This window comes from Sus scrofa, chromosome 9 (assembly GCF_000003025.6).
Source record: "Sus scrofa isolate TJ Tabasco breed Duroc chromosome 9, Sscrofa11.1, whole genome shotgun sequence".
Taxonomy (NCBI): Eukaryota; Metazoa; Chordata; class Mammalia; order Artiodactyla; family Suidae; genus Sus; species Sus scrofa.
Genome location: NC_010451.4, coordinates 52,500,697 through 52,525,983, shown reverse-complemented (window position 1 = coordinate 52,525,983; position 25,287 = coordinate 52,500,697). Strand labels below are relative to the sequence as shown.

The 25,287-nt window shown below is 48.2% G+C and overlaps 1 protein-coding gene across 6 annotated transcripts in view; it reads right to left on the bottom strand.

Moving 5' to 3' along the window:
• PKNOX2 (PBX/knotted 1 homeobox 2) overlaps positions 1-25,287 on the bottom strand; it is a 305,484-nt gene that overhangs the window by 82,522 nt on the left and 197,675 nt on the right. For all 6 annotated transcript variants that reach the window (XM_021063089.1, XM_021063090.1, XM_021063088.1 and 3 more), the window contains one exon: positions 14,058-14,165. The gene's annotated coding sequence lies outside the window, so the exon portion shown is untranslated. The remainder of the gene's footprint in view (positions 1-14,057; positions 14,166-25,287) is intronic.

Here is a 25,287-nt window from a genome sequence, read left to right as displayed (position 1 = left end):
TGTCTTCTCTGCTCTGGCTCCCCAGCCCTGCAAGGTAAGGCCCTCCGCATGGAACCCTAACTCCAATGTGTTGACAAACAGGCTTAGGAAAAAAAAAAAAAAAAAAAAAACAAGCTCGTTAGAAAGGAGCTCATTAGGACTTGTTGACATGAAACCCATTAGACCAATTAACATTCCATTAACGGCCTGGGGCACCAAGGGGTTAATGCTGCCTGGCTGTAATTGGGCTGGGGTGTCAGGGTTGGGGGCTCAGGGCCTTAAGGATGAGAAAAAGTCTAATTGGGAACTCTCGCATTTGTTCTTGCTCCCTGACCCTAGCTGAGCCTCGGCTGTTGGGCCTGAGGTAGGAGAGGGGAAGGGACCAGCTTCCCTGTGGCTCCACACTGTCCTGCCCCATCACCCCAGACTGGACCCTGGGCGGGTGGTTGGCACAGGATAGGGTGGGGGGACATGTACCCTTTTGGACTCTGACGGTCGTGTTTTCTTCATGTACACTTCCCACTCTTTCCCTCACCCCTACCTCCTACTTCTGGCTCAGGGCTCTGAGCGCTGAGATATAAGTCTGCCCTCTCCAGGACAAGTTTTCCGTGATGTTGCCTACTCAAATGAAGCTTTGGAGAAGCTAGAATCCTTGAGGGCCCAGAGCCTCTGAAGAGTACTGTAGTTCAGGGCAGAGGGGTCCGGGAGGGGGTGGGGCGTGAGCACTGGCCCTGGGCCTGCACCTCTCCCTCCCTTCTCTCCTTCCTTCCCCATCAGGGCAGCGAAGAGGCAGTGCTGAGGCCCCCAAGCAGCCCTTCTCCTCTGTCCTCTGACACAGGCTAGCAGTATTTTATTATTTTCCTTCCGTTGCTACAACTAGAGGCCTTGGAAGTTCCATTCCTGGTCTGGGCCTCAATTTCCTCATCTGTAACCGCCGATGATCAGACAGAGCCTGTGCTTAGGGTCAAAAAGTCTGAATTCCGCACCCAGCTCTGCCACTTCTCTGTGACCTGTACAAGTCCCTGTTGGACTACAAAACGAGGGAATTCACCAGAATATTCTGAAAGTCTTTGTGGATATGGTTAGCACTCAATACAAGCTTTGGTGAATAGAATGGAAATAGTTGAAGCTTGCAGCTTCATTCCAAAGGCTCCCTCATTTGAGAGTGGGGGAAGAAGGCCCCTGAGGCCAAGAGAGCCAGGAGCCCTCCTCGGTGCCCCCAGCCCAGGAGCTCCCAGGTGGCTACCACTCTCTCCCTCAACCCCAAGTCTCCCCGCTCTGAGCAGCTGCCCAGGCCTGGGTTCTGACGTCTAGACAGACTTGCAGGAGGCTGAAATAACACAGTGAACTCAGCAGGAGGGACCAAAAGGCTGCATTAGTAACCTGGCTGGCTTCAGCTTCTCCCTCTGGAGCAGGCTTCTCAACCCTGGCGTAATCCCATTTATTTTCCCTGTGCAGAGAGCCTGGTCCACAATCCAGTCTCTAGTCCCGCTCCCTTCCCAAAAGAAGCCTGTAGATGGCGCTGTGGAGCCCCACTTTAATTGCATTATATAACATAACCTGTTTACTAAATCATGTAATCAGTCGCCTTAGGATTTACAGCTTTGGATGTGTATAGAGAATTGGACTTTGAGTCAAATTTAAAAACAAATAAAAATGAGAGGCAGCTGTTGCTGATAGTGTGATATTCATCTTTTGGAAACAAATTCACCCCACTGCTATAAATTATGCCTGGAAAAAAAAAGTGTTGGTGGTGGGAAGGAGTTGGCTACGTCTCCTATGCTGGCAACTCAGAGCGATGAATCTTGAAATAACGGTGTCAACCTGTCACTGATTTCATGTGACTCTGTGGATTTATCTAAAGAAACACAGGCGCGTAGACACACACACACACACACACACACACACACACACACACAGGTCTCTTTGCAAAATCCAATAAAGGCTAGAAACCACAAGCTGAAAGCTGAGTGGCTGTAGGGACTCAGTGGTCCCTGTGCCCTGGGGCGTGGCGCCAGCACGGGCCTGTGGTCCTCTTTGCAAGTGGGTCCCCCTCCTCCCTTTTCCCCATCCCCAAGGCCATTTTGCTTTTTGCTCTTTATCTGGAATAACAATATGACCCCAGTGGGGCTGGGTCAACTGGTCTCACTTTTGCACTCACTGACCCCAGCCTGGGGATGAGCTAAAGCTAACTAAGAGAGCCAGTCTGGGGAGAAAGAGGGTGATTATCCACCCTGGATCCCACTGTGTCCACAGTGTCATAGGGGGAGGCTTAGTAGTGACACAGACAGAGGATTCGGCCATGCCCTGGGTGTGAGTGAAGTGGCTGGTAATCACAGACCCATGTCAGTCACCTTCCTCGCCCCTTGACCAGCTTTCCAAGAAAGGAGTCCAGTCCTGCTCCACTGCCCCTGGTTCACTTCAGGGCCCAGAGCTCCAGGGCTCCAGCCTTTCTCTCCTTGCCTCCCTCCGTTCAGCTAGTTTTCAATTTGGCTTCCAAAAAAAATGGACCAGGGTCCAAGTTAGGAGAGCACCTCTCCTGCCTGGCTCCTGCTTCTCACACCAGGACCAGAAAGTGGCAGAGTCCCCACCCCCCCTGCCTTGGCTGTCATACCTTTTCTGGCTTCAAAAAGCCGCTTGATATATTTTACAAACTGAAACAGCAATTTAATTCCCCCTGATAGCGGCAATTGTCCATTAGATCTTCCTACCGAGGAGCTTAACAATAATTCCTTTCATCCAACTGCTTGCTTCTTCTTGATCTGAGAATCAATCCCATAAATAGCAGGCAAGAGTTTTCACATTACTCTCCCCCTCCAGCTTTTAGCATTTTGATGAAGATTCTCATCTCCTCTTTAAGCACTTTACAACTTGGCAATTTTTCCCTCTTTGGTTCCTTTAAACAAAATAAAACAAAAAAAACCAAAAAAAAAAAAAAAAAAAAACCCCAAAAAACAAAAAAAAAAACAAAAAAGAAAGAAAGGGAGGAAAAAAGCATGCTAGCTGTAAGGGTAAGCACAGCCCTTGCATTCTTCTCCCAGAGAAGTGGTCTGTACCCTCTCCTGCTGGGAAGCAGGGAGATGGCGGCAATGACCTCCCACAGTCACCTCCAATCTGCTTTAAGCAGGTGCTGCTCTGCCCCAGAGACACCACTGGCCTTGTCCTAAATTTCACACTCACCCACAATGGGGTCCTGCTTTTGCCAGTGAAGCCTGACTTAGAACATATTTTCCTTTCCCAGGAACCCCCTCCCCTTGTTGCTGCATCCCAGGAATGGGGGTTAGCGGTCATGCCAGTTCCAGTCACTGTAGCCTTTCCCCAGGCCTGGAGCCAGGCCCCCGCCCAGCCCTCAGGCAACTCTCGAACCTGGAGATGCGGTTCTGCCCTCTCTTTTTCATCTCCAGCTCCCTTCATCTCTATCCAAACAGCATGAGTGGGAGAGATGGGGAGGAACAGAGGAAGGAGAGAGCTTGAGGCCTTTCATTCAATTATTTTTCTTCTCTTTTAAACTATCCAGGCCGCCGTGATGGTTGGGGCGGAGGAGGGCCCTCCAGTTCTGTGGGAGCGGCTGGGGTGGATTGCCGGGGCAGCTGGGCACCCCGGCCTGCTCCCCGGGGGCCCATCACGTGCTCCCTGGTCTGCACACACACGCAGAGAAACAAATCTAAAAATGAACCCGGGGACTGAAATCCCCCTCGACAAACCTGATTCCCAGGTTTATTATTATTTGTCGAGAGCTGACAGCAGCCGCTGCTCAGGAACCGAGCTGAGAAAACAACACGGCCTGGGCCCCTGAGGCTCACAACTCAGCAGAGACAGACAAACAGCTCAGCCGCTGGGGACCCCCTGGATGGAAGGAGTGCTTCTGCTTCTGCCGCCCCACCGGTCTGCTCCCTCCCGTCAATCTTCCTCTTCTCCAAGGCCTCGCCAGGGAGGATGGCACACCCTGGGAGCTGGGAAGAGGGAGGGGGGCAGGAGTAAGGGGCAGGGGCGGGAGCAGTTGATAGAGGCAAGGGACCCTGCAGTGCTCTCAGCTTCTCCTGGAAAGAGAGGATGCTAAGAGGGTGAGCCAGGCCCCTCTTCTCTCTGAGAAGGACTGTACCACACAATCTGGCTGAATGATATCTAGTTCCACATTTTTAAATTACCTCCAGAGGAAAAAAAAAAAACAGTCAAGAGTCAGGGCTGTGGAAGCCAGGGTCCTCTGGGCTCAGTTTACCATTGAAAAGCCCCTCATCCCTGATACTTCCTGACTCAACCAACAGAATCCTCCCTGCTTGGTCTTTGTGATGACCCAGGCAAGTCCTAGAGAAAGAAGAAGGGGGACCAGGTAGAGTTCACGGCAGCGAGGTCAGCTTGGGGGAGGAAAGGACACCAGCCAGGCTGCCTTGACCCTTGGTCCTCACTGCTGTTGGAATAAGAGCAGGTGCCTTATGGGTCAGCCCCGGGGAAGGCAGGATGGCATCTGCCATGTGAGAGGAAGTGATGCTGGACAGTGAGTCCATTCCTGGGCATCACTGCTCAAGCCCCAGCAGAGCAGACATGCCCTCTCCACCTCCTGAGAGATGTTTCCTCCATGCATTTACTGTGCTTCTCATGTGCAGGCAAAGCCTTCTATATTACACTGCTGTGCCTTTTCTTTTGCTCAACAGCCCACGCGTCCATGAAGCCTTCCTTCACTTCACCCAGGACGGTCCTCTCCCTGGGAGCCTTGCCACCAAGCCGGAGGGCCCGGTAGCATGATTTAGTGTGATATATGTTTCTATGTTATGGAAAATCTACTTCCTAGCCTCGTATCCCCTCTTGCCCATGAACCCTATGCTTCCCAGCAGATAAGATCATGGCTTTGCCTTGCATTTCCTTCTGAGGGAAAAAAAGTCTGTGCAGTATGGTTTTACGAGGTCTACATCCTTTTGGAACCTGACTATATATATAATTGTAATTATACAATCTATATGATACATATATACACATAAGAATTTATATATACATATATATATAATTACAATTTAATGTCTTTGATTTACTGTTAAAATGTAAAACAAATAAATCTGGGAAGGCTAAATCTTTAAGTCCCAGCAGTCATTTACACTTCAGTGAGAATGAGTTTGTTTCCCTGAAGCCAAATTTTTCCAGGGTGTTTAGGAGGAGATGATAATACAGAATTAATAATGACTGTCATGTACTAAGCCCTCAGCAGCCACCAGGCATTATTCTCAGCTTCTTTCATAGATACCCCATTTGAGGATATGAAAACCAAGGCTTGGAGAGGTTGAGAGAGTTTCCAGTGTGACACAAGGCCTGATTTCAGAGTCTGAAGTTCTCACCGAGAAGTCTTGGGGCAGAGGAGGGGAGACCCAGAGGGGGAGCTGAACCCTGGAAAAGGAGCAGGAGCACGACAAGGCTGACTGTGAAAATCCTACTGTCTGCAGTCAGAACATCAAACATGGCTGTCCTTTACCTCCACATGCCTTGAATTTCCAAGAGTCACATGATATCAACACGTCTAGACGTCCCCCATTTGCCAAATTTGGGCTTTTGTATCCCATTGAGGGGCACACACTTTGTGCCGGGGATGGTGGGGGCCGCTTGAACAGCAACACTTCATGTCTGTCAGCCTTGTCTTCTTTGGACAGCAAAGTGTGTGCAAATGTATTTAAATATTGCATTTGCTCTTATTATTGCATAAAAACGTGTGCAAGATGGAAACCTGAAAGTGCTGATAGCACTGATAAGAAGTCGGGGTCTCATAAACACAATGCCACCCAGGCAAAGATGGAAGCTGCTGGAAGAGGAAGGTCTGAGCCTCCGTCATGGACTTACTGGACTGTGGGTTCAATTATGAAAGGAAAAAACAAAATCAGAAAACAAATATGGAATGAAGGAATATATGTTTGAAGACTGCAGGTGAAAGGTGTGTGTAATGAGAATCTGATCGTGTGTCTCAGCTGTGGGGCAGAACCTGGGGAGCTGTGCTGGGAGCAGGCAGGGGCTGCCCATGCCCTCACCCACACCTGGCAGGCAGCTTGGGGCGAGGGCTCTGACTCACATTGGCTGGGGTTCCAACAGTGTCTCCTTCCAGCCCAGCTGGGGTGGGGTGAGGTGGAAGGGAGAGTGCAGTCAGCCTGCTCTCTGTGACTGTCTCTGGTTTTCCAGGGACCACCCACAGTTGCAAAGAAGTCCCTGTTCTGGAAGGAACTATGCCGTGACTCATGGGCTAAGAGGCACCTGGCTGTATCTTTGGAAAGCTTGTCCAAGAGAGCAGTACTAACTTTTTTTTTTTTTTTCAGGTCGGGGTGCCCCACCCTTAGGAAGTATCCCATCCTTGTCACATCTCCTGGCTTTATCCCTCTGCAGAATCCCCTTCCTTCGAACCTTCCTTTCAGAGAGGCTTTCTTCCTCTCTCAGCCCAGAGAGCTTCCAGGCAGTGTTCTGATGGGGTGGCCAGTGAAGACACCTTTTTAGGCCAGCAGTGAGGTTATTATCACAGCCTCTGAAGCAGGCAGCAATTCAACCAATGAAAGTGCAGAGGACCGAGCTGTGTCTTCCTCCCACTGGCTCCTGACTGTCCCCTGCCAAGCTCCATCCCCCTCAACCTCCAGCCTTGGAAGGGGTCTATAGTTCTCTGGTTTCTAACAAGGAAAACTTTAGTCATATGCCCGCCCTTTCCACTGCACTCAACCAGGGAGAAGAGTTTCATAGCAGCAGCAGAATCTTTGAATAGTAGCAGCTTGTCTGAAAACTATAATTCCCATCAAACCTTAATTCTGCCTTTTGCAATGACACCTCATTCCCGATCATTGCGGTCAGTCTCAGTGGAAATAAAGAGTCTTGTCTTCAGTACAGAATCATCGTGGACTTGAAGTTCAAGATTGCGCCTCTACTTTCTCTTGGAAGATGGGCCCACTTCTCAGGGCAGGACAAGGACAAGGGAGGAGAGGAGGAAGAGGAGGAGGAGACAGTTTCACACAGTGGACTCTGGCCCTGGGGGACCAATTAGTGGACTCTGACTTAGAACAGAGAATGATCTTCTGGGATCTAAACACTTGTTAATCTGGGTCTTCCAGTGTCTGGCCCGTTCAGGGAGAAGGAGTGAAGCCTCCTGACTCCCAGGTCTAGAGGTTCTGCCCAGCGCAGATTGATCTGGGCCGGCAGGGGAGCTGAGGTGTCTGCTGCCAGAGCTGGTCTCTGGGGAGGGGTGGAGGAGTCAGTGGGAATTCTCATCCAAGACGCTGCCCTAAGGGTGCAGGTGGCCTAAGGCCAGGCAGATCCCTGCCATGGGCAGGTCTCTCTGGTCTCTTTTTTAGGGCCTGGCTGTCTCGAGTCAGAGCATCTGCTCTGCAGTATTGGGAAGAGACGTCTGCTGCCTCTCTGTTCTGGAATCATAAAAGTGGAAAAAAGGATCTCACGTAATGAGGCACCTGCTGTGGGGAGGGATTATTTCACTGACAGGGGTTGTGTTTGTGCTGTGCATGTGAGCTGAGAAAGTGTGGAGACAAGGGGGGAGGAGCTGAGGGAGATGAAGAGGAAAGGAGGTCCATGTAAAATGATCACCAAGGAGAGGTCAAGGAGAGAGGTCCCCCAGGGGGACGTTCAGGGGATGCTGAAGAGATTGGAGGGTTCAGGGAACTGTCTGTGGTGGGAGGCTGCTTTCTTCTCACTCCTTAGCTTCTTCCCCAACCCTAGGGACAATGTTGGACCCAGGGCTCCAGGAGAGCAGACTGCCAGAGGACTGGCAGAGCAGTCATGAGGTCTGACTGCTTCCCTGTACAAAGGACAGGTTCCATCCAAGTCCATGCAGTAAGTTGGAGATGGGGTCCTTACAGGAATCCTGCAGTCATTTACTGAGCACCTACTATGTGCCAGCTTCTGTGCTGGGCAGAGGAAATTCCAGAAGGAGAAAACAGAGACAACTGAGTAGCATAGATAAAAATATAATGAAATGAAGCAAGATGGGTGACTTCAGATTTAAAGGGCTCTCAAGAGCTGAATAAGAAAAATGAAGAAAGGACTTCCGTGGTGGCTCAGTGGGTTAAGGATCAGCATTGCCACTGCTGTGGCATGGGTTCAATCCCTGGCTTGGGGACTTTCTTTCTTTCTTTTTTTCTTTTTCTTTTTCTTTTTTTTTTGGTTTTTGCTTTCTAGGGCCACACTCACGGCATACGGAGGTTCCCAGGCTAGGGGTCTAATCAGAGCCACAGCCACAGCAACATCAAATCTGAGCTGCTGAGCTACGTCTGCAACCTACACCACAGCTCATGGCAATGCCAGATCCTTAACCCACTGAGCAAGACCAGGGATGGAACCTGCAACCTCATGGTTCCTAGCCGGATTCGTTTCTGCCGAGCCGCTATGGGAACTCCATGGCCCAGGAACTTTCATACGCTGCAGAGCCAGCCAAGAAAAAGGCGGGGAGGAAGAGTAATGCAAAAAGGAGCAAACAAAATCTCAGGCCTTAACACATAGTGGTGAAATTTTGGAACTTTAAAAAGGAAAGAAAACTAAAAGTAGATTCTCACTGCAAGAGTGTAAATAAGAAGTGGTGCAGCAGCACCTTCAAGATCTGAGGAAAAGGTTTTGAACGTGGTAGCCCTGAGCTGAGCGTGGCCAGGTTATCAGTCAAGTTTGAAGACAAGGTAAAGTCCGTGTTGGACACGTGAGAACTTGGAGTTTATTTCCCTCCCATCCGTCTAAAAATAACCAGAGGTGGTTTTCCAGCAAAACAAAGAAGTTGGAAGAGGAGGACAACATACGAGAGAGCCGCAGCCCAGGCTGACCCAACGGGAGGGAAGGTGGCCAAGGGACTGTGGGGGCGGGCATTAACCTGGGGGCTCAGAAGAGTCTAGGCAGCGCCAGGTGGTGAGGACAGGATTGCATTCCCTTTTCTGTGGTCAGATCACAATTTAGTTCTGTAGTTAAATTACATTTCCACCTTACAATCAGTCTCTAGCCAGGATGCAGAGGTAAGTACAGTTATTTAATAATAGATTTATATTCTCAATCTTAACATAAAGATAGCACATAGACGGTTATACTAAACAGTATAACACCGTGTGCTATATAAACAGACACACTGTGTTATATATAATACTACAAACTTGAAGTAGACGATATCAAATATAATTTGATCAAAATAATACAAATTGGAAGAATGAGAATGTGTGTTCATTTCCCAAACTTCCACAACAGGGAGTTCATAGATAAACACATACATTAAAAAGAGGGAACTTAATGCACATTATATAATTTATGCACTAAATCACTAAATCAGAAACTGTTTGCAGAACTGACTTTGGACCATGAACCTAGTGGGTAGAGGTGGGAGAAAGAAAGGAGGCTTTTTATTCTATTTTATTTTTTTCAACACTGTGTGCTTTTCCCTCATATACATACTTTACTTTTAATTTTTAAAATAATTAAATCAATAATGAAACATCTATATAAGAGAATATAATGAAGTAGATTAAAAATTATTGTGGCTCAGTAGGTTAAGAACCTGTCTAGTATTCATGAAGATGCATGTTTGATCCCTGTCCTCACTCAGTGGATTAAAGATCTGGCATTGCCTCAAGCTGAGTTGTACATTGCAGATGCAGCTCAAATCCAGTGTTGCTGTGGCTATGGTGTAGGCTGGCAGCTGTGGCTGCGATTCGACCCCCAGCCTGGGAACTCCCATATGCCACAGGTGTGGCCATAAAAAGAAAAAAAAAAGAATGGACTAAGAAGATGTGGTACATATACACAATGGAATACTACTCAGCCATAAAAAAAGAACTAAATAATGCAATTTGCAGCAACATGGATCAAATTAGAGATTCTCATACTAAGTGAAGTAAGTCAGAAAGAGAAAGATAAACACCATATGATATCACTTATATGTGGAATCTAAAATATTGCCCAACTGAATCTATCTACAAAACAGAAACAGGGAGTTCCTATCGTGGCTTAGCGGTAATGAACCTGAATAGGATCCATGAAGATGCAGGTTTGATCCCTGGCCTTGCTCAGTGGGTTAAGGATCCTGCATTGCTGTGAGCTGTGGCATAGGTTGTAGATGCAGTTTGGATCTTGCATTGCTGTGGCTGTGGGGTAGGCCAGCAGCTCTAGCTCCAATTCAACCCCCAAACTGGGAACTTCCACATGCCACGGGTGCTGCCCTAAAAAGCTAAAAAAAAAAAAAAAAAAAAAAAAACCAAAACCAAACAAAAAGAAAAAACAAAACAATATAGAAACAGACTCATAGACATGGAGAACATATTTATGGTTGTCAAGGGGGAGTAGGAGGGAGTAGGAAGGACTGGGAGTTTGGGGTTAGTAGATCAAACTATTGCACTTGGAATGGATAAGCATAGGGAACTATATCCAATCACTTGCGATGGAACATGATGGAAGATAATGTGAGAAAAGGGGTGTGTGTGTGTGTGTGTATATGAATAACTGGATCACTTTGCTGTATAGCAGAAATTGACAGAACTTTGTAAATCAACTATAATAAAAACTTTTTTTTTTAAAAAAAGGAGTTGATCTATTTATTTTGACCTGAAAATCTCTGTATTACATAGCCTAGGTTAACAAAGCAAGTTTTTAGAACAGTATTTAAAACATAACATTAACTGTGTTCAACCAAACACCCAAACCAATAAGACACAGTCCCTGTCTTCAGGGAAGCCCTGTCTGCAGCCCCTTTCTGTATCCTTTGCCTTCCACCAAGCAGCCTTCTTCTTGAACATCTCCCTCATTCAGATTTTTGCAAGACACAGATCTCTTTACGTCTCAGAGAAGAGCTGTCTCATGTGTATTTCGAGTAAAGAATGCAAGCTCTTGACTACAAGTCATCAGGTTAAAGATTGGCCTAGATGAAGCTTCACATACAAGTAACCGGTGGGGGGAAGCCAAGTGGGGAAGGAAAATCTGAGAATTACAGATGTCGAGGCTAAAAGGTCCACCTCTGTCATTCCACGAATGAAGAACATACATGGGGACAGATGGAAGTTTCCTCCATTGAATTAGAGCCCAGAAGAGAGAGAAAGCTGGCCATGTCACCAGCCAGAGGCAGGAAGGCAGCCTGTGAGATGCTGAAGGCTGGAGCCCAGGCCTGATGCCAAGGCCCCACTGAGTGACCCATGGGAGAAGGTGGGGTGTGAGGGGCTGGGGTCCACTTCAGGAGCTGCTCAGGGTGCAGATGGCTTGACTTTGAGAGGAGACCTGGAGAAATCGGACCAGATCATGCTTCCTTAGTGTCCATGGAAGCTGAAAAGAAGCCGCTCCGATGGGGGCAGGGCGGAGGATGTTGGGGAGGGGGTTGAGGAGGAGCTGTCACCACATGCCAGGCTCAAGTGAGGTGTTGTCTGCTATGTTATCGCATTTAATCCTCACACAAGCCCTGTGGGGTAAATATTATTTTCCCAGTAACATGAAGATGGCGAGGGTTAGAAAACTGAGGTCACATAGTTTGCCCCAAATCCCACAGTTGGCGAATGGCAGAGCTAGAATCCGAGGCTGGGCTGGCCTGTTCCCAAGTCTCTGCTCAAGGAATCAGAGGGTGTCAATACTTATGTGGTGGCTGAGACAAGAAGTGTCCTTCTCAAAAGTGTCCCTCCCATATGTGTGTGGTAGCTAAGAGAAGTGTCCTTCCCAAACTGGGGTACAGCAAATCTTGCCCCCTTCCCGCACCCTAACTACGGACTCAGCCCCTCTACCCAACCCGTGAATATCCAGGCACATCGGCTGGTTCTGGGGGACTAGGGTTTATGTTGGCCCAACAGGACTCTGAAAACTCCCCCTTGGAGAAGAGGAACAGCAACTGAAGTTCCTTTTCTCCCAGCTCTGAACACTGACATTGCCTCTGAGGACACAGAGCCTGTTGTGTTGGCCATGGAGGGAGATGACTGGGTGGGAGCAGGAGCAGAAGGAAGAGGAGAGGGGCTAGAAGCCCGGATTCCCTCCACCGACCCCCAAGGGCATACTCATCGCTCTCGCCCTTCCCCCAAGATGCTCCCCTGGCTCCCTCAGCTCCCCCACATCTCCCTAGGTACCTCCACCCCCACTGAGCCTCTGACTTTAGGGGGAGGCAGGCAGGCCCTGGAGAGTATGTATGTCAGTTAGGGGTTGTCGTTGACACGTGGAGATCATTAACGAGGCTTATTTTTAAATTGTAATTGCAAAATGTAAATGCTCCCCAAACTGATGTGTAATTGCTACCCCCTCCACCCCAGCCCTTCCCCTCTGGTGCCAGCTTTGCAAGGAGAGAATTAGAAAATAAAAAGGGGGTGGATTATGTAAGCAAAATGATTTTAAAAAAAGAGAGCGAGAGAGCTAAGAATTTAAGTGAGACAGCTGGCGGCTCCTCTGATTGCCACACTTCCAGCATTAGCTGCAAAAATTGTCCTTGCCGACTGCACCCACCCAAGCAACAGTGTCAACTGTATTCAGTCCAGACTGGCACTCACTTGGCAAGATGGTTCAATAGTCAGAGTGTGCGTGTATGCACGCGTGTGTGTGTGTGTGTGTGTGTGTGCATGCATGCGTGCCTGTGTGTATGTTGCGGGGGGGGGGATGGTCAGGGTGACATCTGAGATGGCCTCTATCTTATCTACAGAAGCTGTCCATTCTACAGAAAGACACAATCCACAGAGGCGTTAGCAGTTCGTCAACCCATGTCCATCCTTCCCTACCTTCCACCATGTAGGGACAGTGGGGGCACCTCCTTTCTTAGGCATCGCCTGGCACTGGTAGCATCAGCCAGGGAAAGAGGGAAAGAGGACTCTGCCCATTGAACTTCCTCTGGAATAGGTGGCTTGGCAGGAGGAAGCCCATTCGCTTGCAGGCCCAGAGATGTCACTGGACTTGGGTCACAACACCTGTCCACACTGTTCACCAGCAGTCTCTAACTCTTACTCCCACTTTTTCCTTTTCCATCCCCTCACTTCTTCAGGCCCTCGCCACAGCCATGGTCTACAGTGAATTCCTTTCCACGTCCCTGTGCACAGGTTCCAAAGACTGTTGAAAAGATTGTCCGCCTTTCTCCCAAGTGGGCATCACTCAACCCATACTTGAGTGAAACCCTGAGTCCTGGGATCTGCCCTTTTCCCTAGAGCCCCAGCAGGCTCTCCACCCCATAACACACACAAAACACAGAGCTCCCCAAACACCCAGAAGGCACAGGAAACAAGGTGACCACAGCCAGTTCTGCCACAGGCAGATGTGAGGTCCTCTTGAGTCTCTGTGGCTTTGCTAACTACCTGCCTGGGGAGCTGGACCTACGGACAACCACCTTTCTTGCCTTCTCTCTTCCCCTCCCTCTCTGGAGGGAAACTAGCTTTTGTGAAGAATTTGGTCAATGGATATTTCCCCCCCAAATGAAGCCTGGGAAATTGGAAGGTAATGGTGGCCCTGAGACCTCAGGGAAACTGACAAAGTCTGAGGCAGGGTCCTTGGGAGCTGGGGCCCAATCTCACCACTATGGAGTCAGCCCTTGTCATGGCCTACTGAAAAGAAAAAAAGGCTTGTTTGGGATAACTGGATGTCTAAATCCTGGCCTATGCTGATACTTAGGTCTGTGAGATCATGAAGTTACTTAAAGGGATTAAAAAAAAAAACCCGGATCTGATAAGAGGATTAAGTAAAATTCTCTATTCAAAATGCTTTATACATTATAAGGAACTAGTTCTCGTGTTCAACACAAACACCTGGGATGCAGCGTTCTCTGTATTCACCAAAAACACTTGGGATGCAGACTCCTTACAAATCAAGAGCTCTGGCATGAGGTCCAGGAACTGAAGTTTTCACAACCTGGGATAGGCTTGCCCCTAAGGGCTGTAAAGCATCAGTGTCATCAGTGTAAGCAACAGCCCCTCCATCTGTATCCGTAGCAGTTTACTGTTCGTGGAACAGAGAGAAGAGAGAGGTGCACAGGGACAAGGCAGAGTACCGAGAAAGAGTACCGAGTTGCGTTTTCTAAGGCTGTGTGTGCTAAGTGTCAGCGAAAGTTATGGACTGGTTCTCAAGGTTTTCGGGAGAAAAGATAATCTGCCTGGAGGGTTTAACTATGTGTTAAAGGACAGAGAAGCATTTCTTACTGTTCGGGTGATCCTGGCAGCCTCAAGGATGGCCCTCAGGAGACTCACTCCCTTCTTCTCACTTCCAGCTGGGCCAGAAGTTCTTCCTGTGGGCTGGAGCCAGCGCACCTGCAAGGAAAGGTGGAGCAGCACTCAGAAGGGGAAGTTGAGACGCCGAGAGAAAAGGGACCCGGATCTGTGCCCCCTCCACCCAGGCAGGTGGTAAAGATATGCATTCCGTGTGCCCTGCCAACCTCCTGCCACATGGCCATTCAAGCCCCTCTCCTCGCTGGCTGCTTAGACCCCCTGAACCCTGTTAGACCCCAACTCTTGTCATGGTGGGAAGTGCCACGTGGTCCCCAGTCTGGTCCCCTGGCACCAGGTGTACAGGCAGTCCTCTCTTCCCACGAGTGCAGGCAGGTCCCTGAGAGATTCGGGGTCCTGGGGAGCCACAGCTGGCTTTATTTCAAACTGTAGGGAACTCAGAGAAAGGGCAGCAGTTGTTCCAGTGTGTGGATGAGTTTTGGATGCTTCCCCCGTGGGCAGGCTTTGCCTGTGGGCTGGACACTGATGGGGGGGAGGGTGCCTGCACGTCAGCAGTCAGGAGTGCAATGGACCCGAAGCAGGGGAGGACAGCCTTGGCCTAGAGGGGGCTTTGGCTGTATGACTTATCTATTTACTTTTAAAGTGAATGAATTTTGTTTCTCAATATTTGAAATGGACCGAGGTGTCCAGAAATGAGGTTGGTGGTCAGCACTGGCATAAGGCCTGTCTTGACTTGTCTCAAACACTCACATCAATTTCTCCTTGTGGGTCAAGTTGCTCATTTGACTTCACTGAGGCTGCACTTCCAGCCAGAATGGCAGGGTTGTGGGATGGGTGGAGGGGGCTGCAAGTTCAGGGCAGTATCGGGGAGCACCTCCAGCCCAGGGCCCCAGTCCCACAACCAGAGGTAAACTCATCTTTAACATTCACAGTTCCTTCCTAGTTAACACCATCTTAGTCTCCCTGTAAAAACACATTTGCACCTCAGTAAAGAATGTAATTAACTAGTGACATGACAACAGGAGGAGCTAAACAGTGGCCGGGCTGGGAGCTGCAGTGGGAAATGGAAATTCAGACACTTGCCTGAACAAGACTTTCCCACTTCCCTTTTGGGGCACGTGTGTGTGTGTGTGTGTGTGTGTGTGTGTGTGTGCGCGCGTGTGTGTGTGTGTGCGCGCGTGTGCGTGCACGCGCGCCAGTGTGTGTTCATGCTGCTGGGAGCTGAGGGTGGCAGAGACACAGCATCCGGACCTGAGGGGTGTCATGAATTCCTGGCTGCAGCGAGAGGAGGTGTGGGAGCTGGGAGATAGGATAAGCTAAGAGGGACTCCAAGGGCAGGCAGGGTGGCTAATGAATTTCCATTAACAAAATCTCTCTGGGTTGAAACAAAACCCCCTTCCCCACCCTGGGCCCAGATTCTCCCAAGCGGAGATAATGGATATGAGACGAGTTCAAAGTGGCAGGAGGCTGCCTCCTCGCCGCCCCCCAGGCTCTCACCATTGTCACCCTGGGGTAGCCACAGGGAGGGACTCATGTGATTAGAGCTGAGGATAAGGATGCTGTGGGTACCAGGTACTCCTGGCCCAGCCCTCTCCTCCTGTTCCTCCTTCACTGGCCTTATCTGTGACTCTGTGAGTGATTCCTGGTTCCCTAGCCCCCAGGGAGCAAACCCAGGTTGGGAAGAGGGGAGAGGGGAGAGTCTGCTTCCTCCCTCCCTGAGCCTACCTCGTGTTGCCTCACCCCTCCCCCACTTTCCATCACTTTCCTGTCCTGGTGAAAGATGGTTTCCCTCCTTTCCATCCCAGGAACACACTTCTAGAAGGACCTCATCCCTGGCCATGCTGGCTATGTACCTCTTCATCCCCATTGTCCCCTCTGTCAGCCCCTCCAGATTGTTAGCCCCCTCCAGCTGAGCTTCCTAGGCAGACAGCTTCATCCTGCATCCTTCCAGGGCCTTGTAACATGCCAGCCACTGTCCGGGATGGGCTCACAGCTGGGTCATCTCTTCCTCCAGAATTTTCAGTGGCTCCTTGCTCATAGGCACTTATAGATAAGTGCTCATGATTGCACTAAGCAAGTATGGTCTGGCCCCTGAATGTCTCCTGGACTCAGCTCTCACCGTGACTCCTGGACTCTCTACCCTCCATCCAAACGCATCCCTGTCCATCCTCCATGCCTGTCCCACAACCTCCCACTTCTCTCGCTGCCCCAGTTTGACATTCCTACAAGACAAGACCCTTGCCACCCTTCAGTGTTCTGCTCGAACATTCTGGCTTTCTCCTCTACAGCCAGACATAATTTTACCTCCTCCCTGTTTCCAAGTAACATGCTGTTTGTCATCCTCTGAAAGCTCTCACCACATTCTGTTTCATGCTATAGTTAATCTTAACACACCCCTGTCTCTTTCCAAACTGAAGGCTCCTCATGGGCAGAGACCCTGTCTTATATCTGTATAATTTTTCAGTGTTCGTTAAGTACTTTTCATATGTGATCTTCGTCAACTCTTACAACAATCTTTAGAGGGCGATATTTTAATATAATAATGTAATCTGTATTATCTTTGCAAAATAGTATATGCTTATTGTACAAAATAGATAAAAAAGAGGGAGAAATGTTTAAGTTAGTTGTAATCCTATGGCACAAAGATAGCCACAGTTAAATACATAGAGTAAAACTCTTCTTTCTTCAAAACAGACCAAACTTACGGTTACCAAAGGGGAAACTGGGGACAAGGGGGGTAAATTGGGAGGTTGGGGTTGGCATATGCTATTACTTTATACAAAATCAATAAATAACAAGGAGCTACTGTATAGAACAGGAAAATCTACTCAATACTCTATGATGGCCTATATGGGAAAAGAATCTGAAAAAGAATGTATATACATGTCAATATATTATATATATATGATTCACTTTGTTGTATACCTGAAACTAACACAACATTGGAGTCAACTATACTCCAATAAAATTTAAAAAAATAAAGCATAATCTAACCTTTGGGGGAAAAAGTATCATACTATACATACTGTTTGTTCTGTAAGCAGCCTTTTTAAATTTTATTTTAGGGCCACACCTGCCGCATATGGAAGTTCCCCGGCTAGGGGTCGAATTGGAACTGCAGCTGCTGCCCTATGCCACAGCCACGCAGGATTCAAGCTGTGTCTGAGACCTACGCTATAGTTCACGGCAATGCCAGATCTTTAACCCACTGAGCAAGGGGAGGGACTGAACCTCCATCCTCACAGACACTATGTCAGGTTCCTAACTGGCTGAGCCATAACAGGAACTCCTATAGGCCTTTTATATTTAGCAACATACCATATAAGGGAAATATACACTATAAGCTTAGTGACTATATGTCATTCCATTTATGGGTGTACTACAATTATCCAGCCAAATGTCTATCATTTGTTGTTTAGATTATTTCCTGGTTTTGCTATTATAAACAAATAATGCCCCTTCTTGGAGCTGAGTTTTGCTCCAAACTTGATCATTGTCTTAGGATAAGTTTCTAGATGTGGAGTTGCCAAATCCAAAGGTATGTTCACTTTAAAGAATTTTTACAAATTACTTGCAGAAGGTCACACCGATTTACATGGTATCTACAGTTTATGAGAAACTGCCTTTTTCCCTGCCAGGTAGTTGATCCCATTTTATCGAGGTGGATAATGAGGCTTAGGAAAGTCAAGCCCTGGGCTTGCCTAAGAAAACAGCCAGTGAGCGGGATGTCTTCTGACTCCAGACATTTTGCTCTTCCAACCTCCCTACTTCTCTTTGCTTTTATATTTCTTACCAGTCCAAGGGGAGAGACTGCAGCAGTAAGTGCTAAGTAAATGTTGAGCTTCCCGAAGGACAAGGCAGAGGTGATGTGCCCTGAGCTATGAGTGGGCCCTTCTTGGGGGCTCGGCCCAGGTCAGCCTTCCCTGCCTCGTTTCCCCGGAATCTGAGACCCATTTTGGCAGAGAAGACCTCTGCTCTTGAGGAGCTTTTTACTTTTCTCTCCTCCCCTCTTCTGGGAAGGTGCAAATGGCTTCAATTTCCCCTCCATGTATTAAGAACCTACCTTGTGCTAGGGCCTAGGCATGCAAAGATGAAACACACACACACACACACACACACACACACACACAGACTCTCCCTGCCTTTAAGGTGCTCAAGGTCTAGCTGATAAGGAAATAACTGTGCCCTCTCATATGTTGACGATGCTGCTTCTGGCTGTTGGCCTCACTGCCCCTCCTCTGCCAAAACCCAGTGTCAGGAGCAAGGGACAGGGTCCAGGTCAGGGTTGTAGAAGGAAAAAGCCCTGCCTGCCTGGCGTGTCCTGCAGCTCCTCCTTCTGATTGTGTCCCTTCTGGCACTGGGGCTGGAGCTCCCTCCCCACGTCCTGCTGCAGGCACTGTTTTCTACCTGTCTTTCTGCTTTAGCTGTATCTCTCCCCCTGCCCCTACCCCTAAGATGGCACTGAGGCATGGAGCCCCTGAGAGGAAGCACACCAGTTTAGGGAAGAGAAGCCAACCCTTGCCCCACTCAGGGACTACTAAATACACAGTTGAGAGAGGAAGGCTGGTCCCAGGTGACGGCAGCCTGCTCCATGCAGGGCACCGCTTCAGGGCTACAATGCACACAGATTTCCCCTCTCCCAGAACTGACAACTCCCTCATTCCTCCCAGCCTAGAGAAAGCTTCAAGGCAGAATGCAGCCTGTAATCTCTTTCTGTCACTGACAGCTAGTTATTCCTCGGAGCATAACGAGGGCAACTCACAAGACAGAAGGCCCTGAGGAGAATGAAAGGCAGTCTAGGCCGGGGGATGAGGAAACTGCCTACAGTCATGGCCACCCTCTTCCACACTCATGCCCGCCTCACCCCATGGAGGGTCCTGGGCGTGCCTTTTTAGATCTTGCCAGAGAAAGTCCAGCCATTTCCCTTTCGTCACCATACGAAGTCCTCCTCCAGAGAAGGCAAGCAGCCCATGACACTGCTGCCCTGATCCTGAGGCTGGGCTGGAGCCCCAGTAACAGGTGGCCAGACAGGCAGAGAAACAGAGAGACAGAGAGAGGGATGCATGGGAAGACAGGCCTATGTGACTGATGGCTCAGATGATTCAGGGATGAGGCAGAAAGCAGGACCTTTCTCTCAAAGATAAAGTCCCTCTGTTCCCACAAGATCCCCAAGAAATGGAAAGGCCCCACCCCTGCACTTTAGCTCTGATCAGGCCCCTCCCAGGCTCCTCAAGGCCATTTTAGCAGGGCACCCTCTGATCTCTGACTGTTTAGCCAACTTGACTTAGACTTTCCGCAGCTGAACAGAACTTCAGTGAAGACTGAGCCTCTGGAGTCTCTGGCCAGAAGCCCAAACCAAAGGCTTGCCCCCTGTCCAGTTTGGGGGAGTTGCCCCACCTTGGAATCTAACCCTGGAGCTAAAAACACTGAAGGTTTTGTCCCCATTGGCCTAAGAGCTGTCCTTTCGCTGGAGACCCTCCCAGGGCCATTCTTGCATAAGTCCAGCAAAAGGAAGTGTGGTTTGCCTACCAGGACCCTGGAGCCTTTCCCCAAGGATTTAGGCTCCTCCCACCTCCCTGCTGGGGTGAGCAAGCTGAGGAAGCAGGCAGCTCTGCCACTAGTTTGCCCTGTGATGGTGCACAAAACCCTTTGCCTCTGAATTCTGTCCTATCACCATCATCATCAATCTTCATCTTCACTGTCTGTAATCAAGAGGCTGAATCTGACAATGTGACCCATTCTCTGATTGCTCTTGATCAGGGACAGACTCCACCTGTCCCTGAGAAAGTCTCAGGCTTCACCAGAGCCATGAGGCCAATCTCAAAGAGACCAGGTTCCAGGGTTTTATCCCTGGTCCAGGAACTTCCGGATGCCATGGGTGAGGCCAAAAAAAAAAACAAGAGAGAGGGGACAAGGTTCCAATTCTCTAGGAAGGGAGGGCCTCCCTGGAGGCTAATAGAGTTTACAGACTTGTTTGTGCTAGTTCTCTCCTGCTCAAAAATCTGTCATGACTTGCCAGGACCTACAGAGACAAAAATCCCAATTTTTTAGTCTCCTTTCCTTTTTTAAATTTTTATTTATTTTACTTTTTGGCTGCATCCTCAGCATGTGGCAGTTCCCAGAGGCCAGGGATGGAACCTTTCCCACAGGTATGACCCAAGCTGCAGCAGTGACAATGTCAGATCCTTAACCCACTGCGCCACCTGAGAATGTCTCTTAGCCTCCTTTCTTGGCATTTAATCAGTCTCAGCCCACCTCTCTTAGCCAATCCCCTGGTCTTTTAAATCAAAGCCTTCCCTCCAGCTGCCCCAGGCTGCCCTTGCTCACAACTTAGCACACACTGTGTTCATCTGCATCTCCTCAATGGCATCATAAGTGTTTGAGGACAAGACTGAGGTCTTCAGTCTCTCTTAGGCCTCCTGTATATACCTAGGTCAGCACTAGGCCCACATAATCATTGTCACTATCATTCTTCTCACATGAAGGGAACCCACCACTGGAAAACACCAACTCGGATCAATGCTTAACCAGTTCAACTAGACAAGTTGGCTTCGAACCCTAGAACCTCATCTTCCTACATGACCACCCAGCTTCCAGGGTGTTCACTGGGATTTTGTGGTATTGCATCAGACATGTGATGTGCTCGGCAGACGATAAAGGACGCAGCACTGACATGGACTAAGCCAGTAATATATGGGACTATCATTGTTAAGACAATTATTATTATTATTATTTTTTTTTTTTTTGTCTCTTCTAGGGCTGCACTCTGGCATATGGAGGTTCACAGGCTAGGGATCTAATTGGAGCTATAGCTGCTGGCCTACGCCACAGCCATAGCAATGCCAGATCCAAGCTGCCTCTGCGACCTACACCACAGGTCACGGCAACGCTGGATCCTTAACCCACTGAGGGAGGCCAGGGATCGAACCTGCAACCTCATGGTTCCTAGTCTGATTCATTAACCACTGAGCCACGAAGGGAACTCTAAGACAATCATCTTAATAATGGTTCATTTGCAAAGTCATACTCATCCTTCACAATTCAACTCTGTAAAGTTTTTTCTCAGTGCTGCCCTACCCCACACAGGCAAGTCATTCCCTCCTTTCCGCTCCCTTAGTAACTGGGACTGTGTCTCTTATAAAGTCCAAAGTTCTTAACCATGAACTCCAAGCTGTATCTCACAAATTATTGTAATGTATTCCTATAGGTGTCCCTCCCTTAAGATCTGAGCTTCCTAAGAAGGCGATCCTCGCCTTGATGCCACCAGCTCTAGGCAGCTTAGAGCATCCTATGCACAATTCTCTTGGAACTTATTCTATGAAATTATGACTATCTCTACCCCACTAGATCATACGATCCTAAACTGAGTGTTTAGAGCCTAATGTATATTTTGTACATATTAGGTAAATAAATATACATTGACTGAATAAAGGGGTAAACAAATGTACATATTCACCAGAGCATGCATATAACATATGACACACAACATGCTAATATCCCTTACAAAGAGCTGTGTTACCCAGTTTATTATTTAATTCTTGCAAAAACTCTATAAAGGAGGTACGATTAGTCCTATTTTTATGTTGTGAGCCACACGGGAAGTCCTGATCAGTCCTATTTTTAAATGGGGGAACTGAGGTTAGAAAAGTGACTTGCCCACGATCACAAAGCTGGTTAAGGGGTGACATGAAAGGGCAGAGCCCAGGGTGGCCTCCTCTGCACCCCTGCCCACCTGCCCACCTGCCTTCCCAGCCAGGGAGAGGCTGCAAAGAGGTTGAACTGCTTCTGCTCCACCTCACTTGGGAAATAAACAAGAAGAATTTCTCTTCTCATCACTTGGTGAGTCGGTGACATTTCGTTTGACAAAGAATCGAGGAAAAGCCTCTCCTGGGACTAGTTTTGGGACTAGGCTGTGATAATATTGCTTTATTGAAAAAGGATGCTAGGGACTGAGCTGCAGATGGCCTTTTACATGGAGTAATTTATGCAGGAAATGAGAAATACTTTTTTTTTTAAAAAAAAGAAACACACATTGATCTACACATGGTCGCAAAGATAGACGTGATGACAACACACACACACACTCAGTCCCAGAGACACTGTCACAGACATGCAAAGGTACAAATTCCAGTTCCAGTTCAGTCATCATCATGGCCACACACCCTGTAAAACACCAAAAGACTGCTAGTGGGATCACTTCAGAGCCCTGTGGACACACCCATGCAAAACAGTCTAATGGCTGTGACTTCCCTTTCCCTGTCTTTCAGGGGAAATAGCGATTTTCCCACACATGTAAATGTTAGTCATTAAGGAACACACAAGAGGCATGGCATTGAAGAAATTAATCTCTCCCTGCCCTTCTCAGGGCCCTGTCCCTTCCTGCAATGATCACACTGCATTTGGAGAGACTGTCATTGGATGAGCTGTGCCCCAGGCACAAGTTCCCACTCCAGGATTCACACTGAGTGGCATGCCTCACCGTGGTTTATCATAACCAGCTCCTGGAGGACAGCACAAGAACCATCGCGAGGCTGGGAAATGAAATGTCTGTACATTTCTCATTCAGATGCCTCTCAGAAATAATCTCAGGAGTTCCCGTTGTGGCTCATTGGGTTAAGAACCCAACTAGTATCCATAAGGATGCCGATTCCATCCCTAGCCCCACTCAGTGGATTAAGGATCCAGCGTTGCCAAAATCTGTGGTATAGGTCTGATTTGGTGTTAGCTGTGGCTATGGTATAGACCGGCAGCTGCAGCTCCAATTCAGCCCCTGGCTTAGGAAATTCCATATGCCGTGGGTGTGTCCCTAAAAACAAAACAGAACGAAACAAAAGAAATAACCTCAGATAGGAAAGGGATGGGAAAAGAATTTTATTTAAAATGTCTCCCTTCCTAGGCTGAAGGGTTGGGATTCAACAGGACAACTGAATGTCAAGAATTCCCCTTCAGCCAGGGTGATGGTGACCTGGGGTGAGAGAGGCACCCAGCACCCCTGTGTTTGTGGAGTCAGCAACTGAGAAATTCAGAGAGCCAGGAACTGCACCAGCAGCCAGAACACCTGGTTTCTATGCATAACTCTCCTGGATTAGCTTGGGACATAAGTATCACCACCTGGTCCTCAGTGTCTTCATCTGTAAAGTGAGAAGGTTAGGGCAGGATGGTCACTTCTTCTGTGGTCTCATCAGGAAACCCTGTTCTGCTTGGCCAAGTGCTCAGGAGGCTTCACACACCTCTCCATACACACAGTGGTTATACATCTCAAAGCATGTCCAACCACAACCATTTGCTTTTTTTTTTTTTTTTTTTTTGCTTTTAGGGCTGCACCCGTGGCATATGGAAGTTCCCAGGCTAGGGGTCCAATCAGAGCTACAGCTGCAGGCCTATATCCCAGCCACGGCAGTGCCAGATCCTTAACCCACTGAGCGAGGCCAGGGATTGAACCCACATCCTCATGAATACTAGTCTGATTCGTTTCCACTGAGCCACAATGGGAACTCCCACACAACCATTTGCTTTTTGCTTGAGCTTAACAGTAACTTTGTGAAACTGGTAGTTCTGAGATCAATATACGCATTTTATAGATAGAACAATCAAAACTGAAATTTCAAAAGTGTCTTGGCCAAAGCCACAAAAAGAATCAGTATTAATTTAAATTATATGAAATTCAAATATTCACTTGGACCTCACTTCCTATTACAAAGGAAAAAGATACACAACATATCTTGGGAACCTTGACATTGGCTCTGGAAAATATTTGTTTCTACTGCCTAGGTTGGACTTGTTAAGTAATAACTGTGATTTCAAAGCTTCTGCTGCCTCTCTGCATAGCTTAGGGTGGAGGCCCAGGGCAGATGTTCTTTCATTTAGGAAAAAGATTTAATGTCTTCTGGCCATTAAAGGGAAGGCCAGGCCTACTCTGGGAGGGGAAAGATGAAAGAAAAGGGAATTCACTTGTTTTTCACTCATTCAACAAATGTTTATTGAGTGTCTGCTATGTGCCAGGAACTGTTCACAATTGTTAACAAAAAAGATAAAAATCTCAGCATTCATGGGGTTTACATTCTGGTCTGGGTGGAGATGGGAGTGGTGAACAGACAATAACAAGATAATAAATAGAATATACGTGTCAGATAACAAGGGCAAGAGAGAGAAGGCAAATGAAAGGGAGTAGAGTATGAGGAATTGAGAGTTCCATTATTAACTTCCTGGTGAATCTAGGCCAGAGTCTTACAAAGATGAAGGAGCATAAAACTCAGAGCAGAAGGAAGAAAGAAGGTGTTTGTTGGGAGAAGAGGTAAAAGGGTGGCAGGACAGACTGTGCAGGAGAAAACGGACAGAGAAAAATTCCTTCTGAAGACCTTATCTTGTTATCACCTAAGTGGAGTTTAACTTGTTCTGCTATCTGCTGTAGAGCCGGAGGCCCTCTGGCATCTCCGGGGATGGGGACCAGTGGCACTTGCCTTGGCCACAAAGTTTAAGGGGGAGTCCAAAACTTCAGTAATAGAAAGGAAACCAGGACCTATAACAGTGCCCTGGCTGGACACATTATAATTCAACGACAAAGCAAGCGTAATACTATCCTGCCATCATTTAAATGTAGATTTGGGGCGGGGGGGGGGGGCAGTTCTTATTCTTATTTTGGCCTTGCCAAAAAAAGTTCCCATGCTAGGGATCGAACCAGAGACACAGCAGTGACAACACCAGACCCTTAACCCACTGAGCCACCAGGGAACTCTTTTTTTTTTTTTTTTTTAAGAGTATTTATTTATTTATTTATTTATTTTGGTCTTTTGTCTTTTTTTTGTTGTTGTTGTTGCTATTTCTTGGTTCTTGGGCCGCTCCCGCAGCATATGGAGGTTCCCAGGCTAGGGGTTGAATCAGAGCTGTAGCCACCGGCCTACGCCAGAGCCACAGCAACGCGGGATCCGAGCCGCGTCTGCAACCTACACCACAGCTCACGGCAACGCCGGATCGTTAACCCACTGAGCAAGGGCAGGGACCGAACCCACAACCTCATGGTTCCTAGTCGGATTCGTTAACCACTGCACCACGACGGGAACTCCCAGGGAACTCTTTGATGTTTTGTTTATCACACATTTTTGTCCTTAATTTTGATTTTTTAAAAAATAGTACATTAAAATGTTGTTCTCTTGATTGTTGAGCTTGGGGGCACTCCTTTAAATGTTATATCTTGGGGGAGTGAGCC